This window comes from Canis lupus, chromosome 2 (assembly GCF_003254725.2).
Source record: "Canis lupus dingo isolate Sandy chromosome 2, ASM325472v2, whole genome shotgun sequence".
In the NCBI taxonomy this organism is placed as follows: Eukaryota; Metazoa; Chordata; class Mammalia; order Carnivora; family Canidae; genus Canis; species Canis lupus.
In genome coordinates, this window is record NC_064244.1 from 57,443,679 (window position 1) to 57,456,457 (window position 12,779).

The window sequence follows — 12,779 nt, forward strand, 5'->3', positions numbered from 1 at the left end:
ACCCAAGCGCCCCTCCTATGCCTGGTTTGAAGCTCTGTTGTTGCCTTCTTAAAATTAACAATTCTAAAGGGAGTTCCACATTTTCACTTTGCATTAGGCTCCACCAACTATGAAGCCAGTTTTGCTGCCAAGGGACAGACCTGCTTCAGGAAATGGCCAGAGGGTGGGTCTCCAGGGCAGACCAAGCACGCCTGCCGTTAGCCATCACCATTCCCCCAGAGGACTAGCCGTATCCCAATATCTTGTCCCCCACTTCCCCACGTCTCCCTCAGCTCAGAAACCCTCCTGGCTCTCACCACCTCGCTGTAGGGCCCCACCAGAGAACCAGCTCCTTCGTGGAGAATGACTTCTCTAGGCATCTCCATGTCTCAGACTTGGAGTGGGGGCTCAGAGGAAGACAAGGGGGTCCTCAAATCCATATGTTTCCCCCAGGCAGGTACGACTCCTACAAGGTTGCAGTATGGATGCCTCAGAGTAGATGACGCAAAAGTTCACATAAGCCATCCATGGAATTCATATGGGCTTTCTTCAGGCAAGGGATACAACTGCTTTGGCCTTGTGGGCACTAGAAAAGTGCACCTATGTCCCCAGGTGACAAAGGCTCTGCTCCCACAAGGCAAACTGGCACAATGTAGCAAAGACAGCCAGAGACTTTTAGAACCGTCTTGTAAGGAAGTCTGTAAGCTCGCAGAACATATGAGTGTGGCTGTGAATGTTTAGCCACACAAGTGTGCATGATGGCATTGTTTACAAAACCAAACATGGAGAGAGCTTAATGGCCAGCCGTGGGGGGGGGGGGGGGCAGTCAAATAAATGACAGTGCCTTTCTCCGGTGGATGCCAGACAGTCAGCAGAATCGACCTTGTCAAAGATGGAGTGAGTGCAAAATCAGATCTGAATGTAGCACACAACGTGGGCTTAGTTTTTTCTCTATACACGTGGAAGCATCGATACCATGGTGTTAGTCTCTGGGTTTTTCTTCTTTCTTATCCCTGACTCACCTGGCTCCCAGTGGCTAGTCACCAAGGGGGCAGAGATGCCTGACTTTCTGGGGATCTCTCAGATCTGTCCCCTGCCACCACCCCTCTCACCACCCAAGCCACACCACCTCTGTCCTGCAAGACTTGCCTTCACTTCCTGTCTTGTTCCCCCCAATTCCATTCAGGCCCCTCCATCTATTCTCTCAGGGCAGCCAGAAGGACTTTTTCAAAATGCAAGGTTGGATCCTGTCTCTTTTCCTCTTTAAAAACCCTTGATGAATTCCCCATTTCTATTAAGATGAACACCACACCCTTGAACCGGCCTTCAAGACTCTTTGTGGCCAGCCCCATGTGCACTGTACTTCCCCTCCTCCCTCTACATTGCAAGCACTCTGGCCTCTTCCCGCAGTCATATACAGAGCAGAATCTCTTCTGCCACAGGGCCTTTGCACATGAGTTTCCCCCAACCCAGAACATGCCTCCCTCTTCCCCTCTTCACCTAGTTAATTCACTCCTTTGTTTTCATCACTTCTTCTGGACACCTTCCCAGACAGCTCAGCTCTCCCCTGACCTCTTCTTGCCCCAGATAACCCCTCCCTCACCCTCTCTGCCCTTCCCACAGCTGCAGCTGCAACTGAGTTCTTAGGTGGATATCTGTCACTTTCACTAGCCCGTGAACTCCTCGAGGACGAGGTGGTTCTTGTTGTGCCCAGTGCCTGGCACAGAGTAAGTCCTCACATGTTTGTTGAATGAGTCAATGAACCAGTGAGGGAGGGAAGCCTGGCCCAAGCACCCTGCCCCCCTCCATTGCTGGCTAGCTTGGGGAGGGGGGCGGTGTCCAGAGAACAGCTTGGCAGACCTACCATTAGCATATCACACCAGTGCTCAGGAAGACAGCCAGGAGAGAACCTCCGGGGAGCCAGGGCGGTGCTCCTGGGCCTGGAACTTGCCTCCTTCCTGAGAGCTGCTGCTCTCTGCATCCCTCGGAAATTGCCCCTGGCCCGGCCTCCTCTAGAGGAAGCAGAGGGAGCTAGGGGGCCCCATCTCCTTCCTCTCCACCCCTTCCCAGTCAGTCCCCTTTGATGTGAAGGTTCCTGGGGAGGCTGGTTTGTGTCACTGTGGAGCCTGGTGGGGAGAGGGAGACAGTCTGGGGCCTCCGTCTTAAATGGTAAACTGGCCCCGGGCTCTGTGATCCTGTGGGGGCAGAGGGGGGGGTTCCCACAAAACACCAGCCTCCCACCAACAACATTTGAAAATAATCCATCAATCTGATGACCACGGTGGGTTTGCCCAGGGCTCTGGGGACTCCTTAAGACTCCAGATTTCATCTACTCTTATGCTGGTTCTGTCAAGCCCACCTGTTTCCCAAGAGCAAGCCTCAGATGCCAGGGGTGGCGAGGATGGGGAGGAACTTGCAGGTGGCCCCCTACGGGATCAGCATGGGCAAGGATTCCTCCCATCCTTCTAGGTAATGTCGAAACCCCAAGAAACAGAGACCGCATGGTCTCCAATTCAAGTTCTGACATGACCACATCATCTTGAACAGATTCTTCTATTTACTGGGCCTCAATTTTTCTACCTGTGAAATGGGGATTGCAATATATACTCTGGATTGCTGCTGTGAGGTTTATTTTTTTTTTAAGATTTTATTTATTTATTCATGACAGACAGAGAGAGAGAGAGGCAGAGACACAGGCAGAGGGAGAAGCAGGCTCCATGCGGGGAGCCCGACATGGGACTTGATCCTAGGACTCCAGGATCACACCCTGGGCTGAAGGCAGGTGCTTAACCGCTGAGCCACCAGGGATCCCTGCTGTGAGGTTTAATAGGCTGGTATGGTATTTCCCGAGTGTGGACTCACCACCCCCACGGTAAATCAGGTGATGTGGGTCACACTCCACAAAACAACCTGAACCAGCACAGGTCACACACCAAGAAAGCAACTGCCTGTTCATGTTTATTTCCACCCTCTGCCGGCTGCCAGGGAAAGCCTCAGACAAGTGGTATATGGCTTTAGTACCTACTCGCTCAGGTCCTTTTTAACAAGAGCTTTTAACAAGGCAGGCAATGCTAGCCAGCACACATTTAATGCATTTGCTTTATTTTTTAGGTATTTTATTTATAGAGATTGTTCTCCAGGCAAATAGTAAAACATGAGCCAATCTAAAGAAAAAGTATTGAGCAAATAATATAGTGCAAGAGATGCTTGAATCGGGCAAAGATCGCACAGGTGCACGAGTGGCTTGTGCTGGGAAAGTCTATTGTAGCAGGAGGGGAAAGACTTTAAACGGTCAAGTGATGTACAAACATGGAGCAAGGCTGAGGGACTGAAACGGTCAATGCTGGAGAAGGGCTTTGCAGTTCCTGGGAGAAAATCTCAGGCCTGAGGGGCTAAAGTCAGAGTGTAAGATTAATGGTTTAAAAATAGTAACACGTGATAACAGCCCTCCCTCCATTCTGTGCACCAGGCACCAGGCAGATACTTCCACAGATAGTATTTTATGTAACCTTCATTGTTCCCAGGTCTGGAAGAGGAAATTGAGGTTCCAGATGGTGAAGGGTCTTGCAGAAGAGCTGGGATAGACCCCCAGAGGCCTCCCTGCCTCTGTCCTCAGGAATTTCAAGTGCCTGTGAATCCTGCCTCCTTCCTGCACTCTCAGTCAGGTCCTGAGGCCTGGGTTGTCCTCAGCACCCAGCTGGTGATCAGAATTCGGGGGATAAGCCTTACCAGAGCACAGTACCCACACCTCCACCCCCAAACAGCCTGATCAGAGGGTAGGGAGTGATCACATTCCTTAACTCCAACTAACAGACTTGGTACTTTAACAGATTTTTTTTTCTTTAAGATTTTTTATTATTAGGAACACCTGGGTGGCTCAGTGGTTGAGCGTCTGCCTTTGGCTCTGGTCGAGATCCTGGAGACTTGGGATCAAGTCCCACATCGGGCTCCCTGCATGGAGCCTGCTTCTCCCTCTGCCTGTGTCTCTGCCTCTCTCTCTCTGTCTCTCATGAATAAATAAATAAAATCTTTTTAAAAAATTTATTATCAATTTATTTGAGAGAGAACATGCACATGTGTGTGCAGTGCAAAGAGCAGGAGAGGGACAAGCAGACTCCATGCTGAGTCTGATGTGGTATTTGATCCCAGGACCCTGAGATCATAACCTGAGCCAAAATCAAGAGTCAGACCTCTAACTGACTGAGCCACCCAGGCGCCCCTTAGAATTTACCATCCCCACTTTACAGATGACAAGACTGAGGCACAGAGGAGTTAGGTAAGTTGCCCAGGTGGTGAAACCATGGCTGGAACTAGGTGGTTGGTTCCACATGTCTAAGCCACTGGCCTCCTCTGCCTGGAGCCCTCCTGTCCTTCTCAGCTGGCCAGTGGGGTTTGCAAGCCCTCCCCCTCCATCACCAAAGGGCACAGAGCAGAGGCACAGAACAGAGTTCACACGGCCAACCCCTTGTCCCTTACCCACTGCCTCAGTGTCCCCAGGTAGCTCATCCTAACTAGAGGGTCCAACTGCCAGGCTTTGTTGTTCCCTGCCAGCCCGGGAGGACCAGGGGAGCTAGAGAAGAGGAAGGCCCTGACTATGGCCAGTGTTGCCGTCACAACTCCTGGGCTTCGCCATTCACAGCCGGGGAGAACACCCAGAGCCCCTCCTCTACCGTTCTCCGTTGTAGCTGCTCCAGTTCATTCCTTCCCAGACACATTGGGCCATGAGCACCTGAAAGCCCTGATGATGCTCAGGCAAGAAGCAAAGCTGGTTTGCCAACCTAGAAAGAGTGTTGGCTGCAGAATGAAGACGTCAGAAAATAAAATCAGTCTGCCTGGTGGGGCTGAGTGGCCGCTTAGCTCAGCAGGCGTGGGGCTGAAGGCGCTAATAAAGCAAACACAGCCAGAGACCATGATGCTGCCCGGCCCTGCCCACCCCCATGCCGCCCCAGGCCCCCAGCTTCAATGCCAGACCAAACGCGGCTGGAGACCCCGGCCGGAGCTGGAGAGCTGCGCCCATTTGGCACCAACCTCACTTGACCTCCCCTGGTCAGCACTGGAGGACGAAGCACGGCATTCACTCATGAATTTGATTTTAAACATGAGATTCTGAAAGCGGAAAGGATTTGCTAGTGGCCTCACAGCTGGAGGCCTCCAGGCTCCATGTAAGGCTTTCCCCAGTGACCCACAGCACCCCAGCCTCCCTTCCCTGAACCTATACCCAAGGGTTAAACCAACACATCCAGGATGCAACTTCTGAGCTCAGATTTGGAAACTGGATCAGTTCTCAAATAGTTGATTTTGGGTAGCGTGTGGATGAAGCAGTTACATATTTTGAGATGCAATGTGTGTGTATGAGTAAAATCTGTTATAATATGTTGTGATACGTATGTGTTGTTTTTTAAGATTTTATTTATTTATTCATGAGAGACACACAGAGAGGCAGAGACACAGGCAGAGGGAGAAGCAGGCTCTATGCAGGAAGCCTGATCTAGGATTCGACCCCAGGACCCCAGGATCACGACCTGAGTCGAAGACAGATGCTCAACTACTGAGCCACCTGGGCGCCCCACATGTGTATATTTGTAATCATATAATATGTACTCTCTTTTTTTGCCTTATTTCAATTTTTCTTGGCCTAATCATTTTACTTAAACATTTTTAAAGTAGGCTCCACATCCCGTGTGGAGTCCAATGCAGGGCTGGAACTCACAACCCTGAGATCATGACCCAAGCTGAGATCAAGAGTTGAACACTTAACAGACAGAGCCACCCAGTCACCCCTTGGCATAATTATTTTGAGATTCATCTATGTCATTGCCACTATCTGCAGTTTGTTCTTTTTATTACTGTTGTATTTTGCCATATGTGTGGATCTATAAAATTAGCAAAAATGCAAACTAATATCTAGTGACAGGACGCAAACTGATGATTGCCTGGGGACTGATGGGGGTAAAGAAGGGCAGGGAAGGAATGAAAGGAAAGGAAGAAACTGGAATGATGAATATGTTCACTATCTTGGTTGCACTGATCAGTATACTTTTGTCAAAATGCCTCACACTGTACATTTTAAATATGTGCAGTTTGTTGTATGTCAGTTACACTTCAATAAAGCTTTAATGTATATATAGTACTATATGTGTGTGTGTATATATATATATATAAATTGGCACTCATCCAATCTATGACTTGATGAATAGTATTACTTAGTTCAAGGGCAGAGCAGGGGTGGTGTTTATGGGTTTTTTCTCCCTTAAGTGAGTTGGCACTTCTGCTTCTGGAAAGATAAAGTAGTCCCATTTTTCTCTATTCTTCCCACTAATTACAATTAAAAAGCCTGCAGCTTATATGTAAAACAAATACAAGAAGACTCTGAAAAGCAGCAAGGAGAAGGCAGATAGGCTGGGGAAGATGGGACCCAAGCAACACAGTGGTGAGTTCCCTGGATTTTCACTTTGCCTTGTACATTGCACTCCTTTTTTTGGTTTGTTTTCTTTTAAATATTTATTTATTTGAGAGAGTGACAGCAGGAACTGAGGGAGAGGGAGAAGCAGACTCCTCACTGAGCCAGGGAGCCTGACATGGGGCTTGATCCCAGGACCCCGGGATTATGACCTGAGCCAAAGGCAGATGCTTAACCAACCAAGCCACCCAGGCGCCCCCATATGTTGCAGTCTTGATGCTGAAGACGTCAGCCACTGGGAAATGCCAATGGGCACAGACCAAAAGAAAGCTCTGACAAAAGCCTGCTCTGTCTAGCCAAAGAACCAAGAAAGGGGCATATGGCAAAACAGAAAACTTTTAGATGATAACCACCTGTGCCAGCCAAAAACTACAGAAAAAATTGCAGTGCCACCCTCATCCACACCAGCAAAGGCTAAATGAGGAGCCTGGACACCCTTTGCAGGTGTCCCCAACCAACAATGAAGCTCCCCTGCTGCCATGTCAGTGGAGACCTGAAGGTGAGCCTCAGCTTCCACTTGACCTGGTGATAATGAGGCACACCTCTCCCTCTTCCCTGGGGTGGTATCAGAGGAAGTCTTGTGGAAAGTTAGGATTTTGGCCACTGCCCAATGGCAGTGAGGCCACTCCCACTGTGGTGTCAGTAGAGAACAACCCTACCCAACAAGAATGAGCAGCCCTGCCTTTCCACTTGTCAACAGAGGCCAAGTAGAGAATCTGCACCTGGCTGTAACCAGGTGGTGGCCACTACCCTCTCCCTGCCCCCTATCCCCTGCTGAAACAGAATCAGAGAACAGAAGCTAAAACAGCTTAAATAAGATCTAGAGTCTCATAATATGAAAGTGTCCAGATTTCAAAATATTACTCTAGACCAAGAATTAGATCACAGTGCATGAAAAAGGAAAACCAAGGGGTGCCTGGGTTGTGTGCCCCTTGGTTGTACGTCCAACTTTAAAAAAAAAAGATTTAATTATTTATTCATTAAAGATACAGAGAGAGGGAGAGAGGCAGAGACACAGGCAGAGAGAGAAGCAGGCTCCCTGGGGGAGCCCGATGTGGGACTTGATCCTGGGACTCCAGGATCACCCCTGGGCTGAAGGCAGGTGTTCAACTGCTGAGCCACCCAGGAGTCCCCAGTTTTGTTTTGTTTTGTTTTGTTTTTAGTATTTGGTTTTGAATCAGGTCATGATCCCAGGGTGGTGAGATCAAGCCCCACATCTCATCTGCTTGAGAATCTCTCCATCTTCCTCTCTGCTGCTCCACCTGCTTACACACTCTCTTTCTCAAATAAATACATATTTTTAATTTATTATTTTTATTTATTTTTTAAAAAGATTTCATTTATTTATTCATGAGAGAGAGAGAGAGAGACAGAGAGAGGCAGAGACACAGAGAGAGGGAGAAGCAGGCTCCATGCAGGGAGCCTAATATGGGACTTGATCCTAGGTCTCCAGGATCAGACCCTGGGCTGAAGGAGGCGCTAAACCGCTGAGCCAGCCACCTGGGCTGCCCTAAATATTTTATTTTTAAAGGCAATCAAGAAATTCAACACTGAGATGATAGAGATGTTAGAATTCTCTGAGTTTTTAAAAAGAATTTATTTATTCATGAGAGACACACAGAAAGGCAGAGACATAGGCAGACAGAGAAGCAGACTCCCTGTGGGGAGCCCAATGCGAAACTCGATCCCAGGACCCTGCATCACGCTGTGAGCCAAAGGCAGATGCTCAACCACTAAGCCACACAGGCGTCGCAGAATTCTCTGATTTTAAAGCATCCATGATTTTTTTTTTAAAGCATCCATGATTTAAAGATGGTTCAGCACACAAATTTAAATACACTTGAAACAAATGAAAAAATAAAAAGTCTCGGCAAAGAAATAGAAGGTATAAAGGAAACCAAATAGAAATTTTAGAACTGAAAAGTACAATCACTGAAATTAAAAATTCAGTGGGTGGGCTCAACAGCAGAATAAAGGAGACAGAAGAAAGAGCCAATGCACTGGAAGATGGAACGATAGAAATTGTGCTGTTTGAATGAGAGAAAATAGACCTAAAAAATAAAAAATAAAAACGAACAGAGCCTCAGGGATTTTGTGGGACTATAGAAAGAGATTTAATACTTGTTTCATCAGAGTCCCAGAAGGAGAGTAGAAAGAGAGCATATCTGAAAAAGTACTTGAAGAAATAATGGCTGAAAACTTCTCAAATTTGGTAAAGGACATAAATTCTACCTACAAATTCAAGAAGCCGAATGAATGCCAAAGAGGACAAACCAAAAAAGTCACTCTAAGATACCTCAAAATTAAACTTCTGAAAGCTAAAGATGAAGGGGGAAAAACCTGAAAGCAGCCAGAGGAAAACAACACCTTGCATGTAAGGAAGAAAGAATTGGAATGATAATAGATTTCTCCTTAGAAGGCCAAGGATCCCAGAAGGAAGAGGCAAAATAATTTTCAAGTGCTGAAAGAAAAGAACTGTTAACCTAGAATCTCATACCCAATGGCAGTGTTCTTCAGGAATAAGAGAAATTCTAGACATTTTGAGATGAAGGAAAACTAAGAAAAGTTATACCTACCCTAAAAAAATGACTAAAGGAAATTTGCTGAAAGGAAAGAAATAAAAGGAGGGAGCCTGAGAATATGAAGATGGATGAAAGAACACAGTAAGCAAAATATGAGCAAATACAATCATCTTTTTTTTACTTCTTGAGTTTTCTAAACTGTGTTTGACAGTTAAAGCAAAAATTATTACACTGCCTGATGTGGTTCTAAAATATATAAAGAGAAAATTTTAGAGATGATTAAATTATAAATTGGGGAGGGCAGAGGGACCTAAAGAGAGGTAAGATTTCTCTATTTTACTCAAACTGGCAAAATGATCACACCAGTAGACATCAAGTTATAGACATGATGTAATAACACCTAGAGCAACCACTAACAAGCTGTACAAAAAGATAATTGGTAAACTAAAGTGGAATTGTGAGAAATATTCATGGGAAGGCAGGAAAAAGAAAACACAGAAGCAAAAAAAAGAACAGACAAAACAGAAAATGAACTGGCGGATTAAAGCTCTAGCCTAGGGATGCCTGGGTGGCTCAGCGGTTAAAGCGTCTGCCTTCCGCCCAGGTCGTGATTCTGGAGACCCGAGATCAAGTCCCATGTCGGGCTCCCTTGCATGGAACCTGCGTCTCCTTCTCCTGTGTCTCTGCCTCTCTCTCTCTCTCTCTCTGTCTCTCTGTCTCTCATGAATAAATAAATAAAATCTTAAAATAAAAAAATAAAAATAAAGCTCTAGCCTATCAAGAATTACACTAAAGGCAAATGGTCTAAATACACCAATTAAAAAGTAGATATTGCCAGACTGATTAAAAACCATGAATCAAATATATGCCATCTCCAGGAGACTCACTGCAAATATAATGATATTATACAGGTTGAGAATTAAAGGATGAAAGAAGTTGTATCATAAAAACGCTAATCAAAGGGAAAAGGGGGGTGATTATATTAACATCAAACAAAGTAGACTTTCTTAAAGATTTTATTTATTTATTTTTTTTGAGAGAGAGAGAGCACAGCTAGGGGGGAGGGCAGTGGGAGAGAGAGAAGGAGACTCCCTGGAACTGATGTGGGGCTTGATCCCAGACGCCAGGTTCATGACCTGAGCTGAGGGCAGATGCTCAACCAACGGAGCCATCCAGGCACCCCAAAGTAGACTTTAGACGAAGAAAAATTAGAGCCAGAGAGGGACAGTATACACTACTAAAAAGATCAATCTACTGAGAAGATAATAACAGTTCTAAATATGTACATACCAAACAACAGACATACCAAATATGTGAAACAAAAACTGTCAAGTACTGAAGAGAAATGGACAAATCCACAATAATATTTGAAGACATCAACAGCTTTCTCTTGACTATTGATGGAACAACTAGTAGAGAATCAGCAAGGATGTGGAAGAACATCAGCCAACAGGATCCAGTCGATATTTATATGACAATCCACTCAAGAAACTGAACGCTTTTCCCCAAAGATCAAGAGCAAGGAAAGGATGTCAGGTCTCACTACTCTTACTCCACACAGTGTTGCAAGTTCTAGCCAATACAATAAGGTAAGAAAAGGAGGTAAAAGACATACAGACAGGAAAGAAAGAAAGAAAACTGTCTCTATGTGCAGATAAAATGATTATGTATGTGGAAAAGCTCACAATGGCGCTGGGTCAATTGGACATCCACAGGCCAAAGGGGAAAAACACAACATCAACCTATGTCTTGTACCTCCTACAAAATTTAATTCAAGCTAGATTGCAGACTTCTGTGTAAAACATAAAACTACTGAACTTTTAGAATAAAACATAGGAGAAAATCTTCAGGATCAAGGGGTAGGCAAAGAGTTCTTAGACTTGGCACCAAAAGCACAATCCATTGAAGGGAAAGTTGATAATTTGGACTTCGTTGAAATTTTTAAATTTTGCTTTGTGAAAGATCTTGTTAAGTGGATGAAAAGACAAGCTACAGACTGGGACAAAATATTTGTCAAATACATAACTGAAAAAGGAGTAGTATCTAGAATATATAAAGAACTCTCAAAACTCAACAACAAAAAAGCAAATAATCAAACTAGAACATGGACAAAAGACATGAAGAAACATTTCACTGAAGATGACACACAGATGGCGAATTAGCACATGAAAAGATGTTCGACAACATTACCCATTAGGAAAATGCAAATTTAAACTGTAATGAGATATCACAACACACTTCATCAGAATGGCTTTAAAAAAACTAGAAAAGAAAAGTAGTGATGACCATAATTGCTGGCAAGGATGTACAGAAACTGGATCATTCATACATTGCTGGTGCGAATATCAAATGGGATAGCCATTCTGGAAAACAATTTGGCAGGGTTTTTTTATTTTTTTTTTTTACTAAACCCAATTACCATATGACCCAGTAATTGCACTCCTAGGCATTTATCCCAGAGCAATAAAGACTTACGTTTGCACAAAAACCTGTACATGAACATTCATAGCAGCTTTATTCATAATAGTCACAAACTGGAAATAACCCAGATGTCTTTCAAAGGATGCACAAATAAACAAACTGTGGTATATCCATACCATGGAATACTACTTGGTGGTGGAAGAAATGAACTATTGATACATGCAACAACTTGGATGAATTTCCAAAGATTTATGTTGAGTGGGGGGAAAAAAGCCATTTCCCAAAGATCACATATTCATGATTCTAATTTTATAACATTCTGGAAATGACCAAAGTATAGAAATAGAGACCAGATTGGTGGTTGCCCCTGGGGGTGAAGGAGGGGTAAGGGTGGGAGGGCAGTGGGTATGGCTATAAAGGGCAACATGAGAGAGAGATCTTGGTGCTGATGGAAACGTTCCAAATCTTGACCTTTTCAATGTCAGTATCTGGGCTGCGATATTGTACTCTAGCACAAATGCCACCATTGAAGGAAACTGGGTAAAGGTACATGGATCTCTCTGTATTGTAGCTTACAATGTCATATGACTCCAAATATCTCAAAATAAAACGTTTAATTAAAAAATATTTAGGTGACAATAATGCACACAGAGAATGGATTGGGTGAAAATGATGAGGATAGAGAAGGAAGATATTTGTGAAACCTCATGCTAGAGAAGATGCTTTTTTCCCTAAAGTTTTTATTTATTTAGACAGAGAGTGTGCATGTGAGCAAATGAGCAGGGGGGGAGAGGGAGAGAGAGAACCTCAAGCTGTCTCCCTGCTGAGCATGGAACCCCATGCAGGGCTCTATCCCATGACCCTGAGACTATGACCCAAGCTGAAATCAACCTAACTGACTGAGCCACCCAGGCCGAAAGTCCTCCAGAGGTTTCTGGTGGCAAAAAAATTTGCTGTGATGGATCAAGTGCTGAGGGCTCTATGGGCTGTGGTTTGAGGCAAAGCAGGTGGGGTCATGTTTGGGAGATGCATGGGGGAGTTCACAAGGTGGACACCCAGGCCAGCTTGGCCAGCAGGGACCAGCGCAGCTGCTTCCTCCCTGGCAGCATGGGGCTGGTTAGCTCAGGTCCAGGGTAGGAGGCTTCTGGGGGTCCTGGGGGCATCCTTGGTGGTCCTGGGCACCCACAATGACTTTCCAGGGAAATGTCCAGGGAAAGGAAAGCAGCCCCCTCCTAAGAAGCTCCCTGGGCAAGCCTGGGCGAGGAGGAGGCCCAGTGTCTCGGAGGCAGGGTCAGCGACTCCATGGGTGAGTGCTGCGGCTCTGCCCTCTTCCCCTGCACGTCCCCACCCTGCACGGGTCCCCTACCCCCACCCCGCTGCCTCCCCCCCCACCCCCG